At 37.5% G+C, this 3,383-nt stretch overlaps 1 long non-coding RNA gene across 1 annotated transcript; it reads right to left on the bottom strand.

Annotated features, from left to right (window-relative positions):
• Positions 1–449: 449 nt before the first annotated feature.
• Positions 450–3,215, bottom strand: LOC113617182 (uncharacterized). The gene is made up of 2 exons (XR_003431546.1): positions 2,920–3,215; positions 450–948 (listed from the first exon to the last, which is right to left on the bottom strand). It is a non-coding gene; the product is annotated as an uncharacterized LOC113617182 (long non-coding RNA).
• Between the last annotated feature and the right edge of the window lie 168 nt (positions 3,216–3,383).

The raw sequence follows: 3,383 nt of genomic DNA on the forward strand, positions 1-3,383 counted from the left end.
GGGGGGGGGCAAAATATGGCAGAATACTGCATTTCACCCATTTACATAAAACTATGATTCCTTCCATAGGTTTGTTGATACTTAAAAAAAAAAACAAACAAACGTCTATTATAAAAAACAAAAAATACTGTCTGCTTTAAGCGTCCCTGTGTAAAGTTTGGTTTAAAATGTTAACATTCTATGGTCTCTATGGAAATACATAAGGTTTTAAGTGTGTAAGCCTAAATTTCCAACAAATTATGAACAAACACAAAACCAAGAAGTGTGCTAAGGCAATGGCTTGCAGGTTGCATTTAGTGTTGTTGGACATATCCATGTTTCATTTTCCATTTTTCTCCTCACTTTGGTAAAACGGGGATCAATTCTATAGATGCTCTAAAATCTCTGAGTGATGCTATGTAAATGAATACCAAACCCAAAAACACATCTATAAAAGTATACACATCATGGAATATAAAGAGCATGGAATTTATTTAATGCACATTAACCCTGCACTTAAAGGTACGACCTCTGATTTCCATGAAAGACAATACCACAGGAGAGGGAAAGTATCTTTGCTTAATGCCAAGCTGTATGGGGCACTCGACTGCCTACTGAAGATACAGTTTTTTAAGACCTATTACTTTTTTTCCCCCCATTTCATTATCCCAGGTTTTTACTATAGACATTTTCAAATACACACAAAGGAATAGTATACCAACCCCCACATAGTCATGACCTGGTTATCAACATTTTGCTAGTCTTGACTGTATATCTGCTTCCTTAAAGTAAATCCCAATACTAAAGTCATTTTTCAATGGTACGGACTTTCCTTACCTTCAGAAAATCTATGCGGCCTATGGCACCCAAAAATAGAACCATTCCTGGTTTAAGCACGAAAGTTCTTGGAACGATGGAATGTGTTGGCAAAACAATATTTACTTCTTTTTCTGTTAGAAGACTTAAAATCTGTAAAGCAGAGGGCAGATTTTTTAGAGAATTACTTTCAATGAACGTCTGATATATCATGCTTTACCTGTAGGATAAAAAGTTATATATTCCAGGCTTCACAAGAAATCAAAGTATGTATTTTAGAATTTTCTGCACATAAAATTCATATATTCTTTCTAAATGAATCAATTTATAGATGGCTTTACTCTTGTTTTACAACTTAATCTTGAGTAATGGCAAAATAACTTTACAGGAATATGAAACAGCAGCATCCTCCGAATTCTGTCAAATTTGCTGTGAACTGAAAACACTGATGATTCAATCCCAGGAGAAAAAATATGTTCTCTCGTCAAGCCTTCTAGGGAGCAGTAGTTTTCAGATAAAGGTAAGGTAAGGTAACGTGCTATATTCTGTCCTAGTGGCAGCTATGCATGCATTAAATGAAAATGATCACCCCGTTCTTGGAGCAGGCAAAGAGCTTGAAGAAGCTTTTCTAAATTCCAGTCTTTGGTTTCCTTATTTCCTCCAAATACTCAGCAAAAAAAATGAGAGAAAGTTATGAATCCTGTGGCTTCTAAGGATGAAGAGTTCTTAAATAGACTAGAGAAAATGGAAAAGAAAAGCCAGGCGGTACAAGATTCTTGTAAGACTTAGGGAATCAAAATCTGATTTAAAAATTTTTGAGAAAGTAAAAAAATGGCCAGAAGTCTTTTGTGAACTTGCTTCTTAAGAAAAATAACAAGGAGATAACAAAATATGTGATATCTAGGGAGACTCACAAGAGAATATGTAAGGGGGCTGTGAGTAGTTTTCTTCAGTATTTGTGCTTGAAAAAGCACATTAAAAGCCACGTGCAGTAAAGAAATATTTTAACCCTTTTAGCAGAGACCCTAATACTTCACAATAGAGTTCCTTGGTTCAGTTTGGGAAACACTGGTTCAAGGCATTAAATAAATATATCAATAAACGGACAGAAAATCAACTGCCTGAGAGAACTCTTATATCTAAAAACTTGAGGGTCTCACTGCAAATTAGCAAATCTGAATTTGCGAGTTAACAAAGTCTTGCCTTTCTGACTAATTGACAAGAGGATATACATGACTGAAGTAACTGCTATCTCTGACCTAACTGAGCCTAAAACTGAAGAATGAGTTGGTGAAGTTAAAGTGATAGAACATTACTAGGAAGCACTACAGTTACTCTGAAGTTCTGGATTGCTAAGGAAGTAAAAACTGGACACAATTATTCTAGGAGAGAAAAAAGAAAAGTTAAAAGGTACATCAAATTCTGAGAAGGAAACAAGTGATTCTGATGAGGCAAAGGAAGGAAAAGTATCTAAGAATCTAATGTTGCTTCATAGGGATATACAGAGATAACTAGGTGAATTAGAACCTGGTCACTAACCATATTCAAAGGAAGCTGATTAGTGGATCTGTTGAAAGGCAGTATCCTGGATACACACTTGATTCAGTCAGTGACTTGGATAATGATCAAAACTGCAAATGAGGGCTTCTCTGGTGGCACAGTGGTTAAGAATCCACCTGCCAACGCAGGGGACACAGGTTCAAGCCCTGGTCCGGGAAGATCCCACATGCTGTGGAGCAACTAAGCCCGTGTGCCACAACTACTGAAGCCCACGTGCCTAGAGCCCGTGCTCTGCAGCAAGAGAAGCCACCGCAATGAGAAGCCCACACACCACAACGAAGAGTAGCCCCTGCTTGCCACAACTAGAGAAAGCCCACATGCAGCAATGAGGACCCAGCCCAGCCAAAAATAAATTAAGTAAATAAATTTAAAAAACAAAAAAACCCAAAAAAACTGCAAATGAATAAAAGGTTCTGAGATATAACAAATATGTAGGATATAGGCTGAATTTAAGATAAAATAAAAGTTGCCCGGGAGATCCTGCAACTGGACTAAAAAGATATACAAGGGCAAGATAGGTAGAGTTGATCCTATTCTAAATTAGGTTCATCTGAGGGCACTTACATAAGAAAGTTAGTTCTTTGTGTCATACTTTCAGGAACAAAAACAAATTAGAATTCGTTCTGGAAAGGGTCCTTTGTTCATAGTCTGTTCTCAGAATAGCTATAGGAAATAAAGACCAACCATCTGGATTATGTCAGCACAGTAAGTGCTCCATGTTTGTTGGCTGAACTAATGAAAGAGAAGAAAAGGGTAGAGTGAGGAAGAGAGAGGATATTACACTCTAAAACATTTCAATGTCTGGCAAAGGGAACTAGACATTATATTTGTTCTATACACCTTTGGGGAGCAATAGGTACAAATTACAGGGACACTGCTCGGCTCAATATAAAGAGCAGGGTTACCTTGGGAGGTGAGGTGACACTGCTTCAGCTGATGGTGAGTCACTCCTTACTTCAATTCAAGGTGGATGCACCTTCTGGTGAACATGTTATAGAGGGAACTCAAGCATGGAACAGGTGGCTGGA

Source organism: Aethalodelphis obliquidens, unplaced genomic scaffold, assembly GCF_003676395.1.
Source record: "Aethalodelphis obliquidens isolate GAN/ISIS:26980383/991018 unplaced genomic scaffold, ASM367639v1 scaffold2442, whole genome shotgun sequence".
NCBI lineage: Eukaryota > Metazoa > Chordata > Mammalia > Artiodactyla > Delphinidae > Aethalodelphis > Aethalodelphis obliquidens.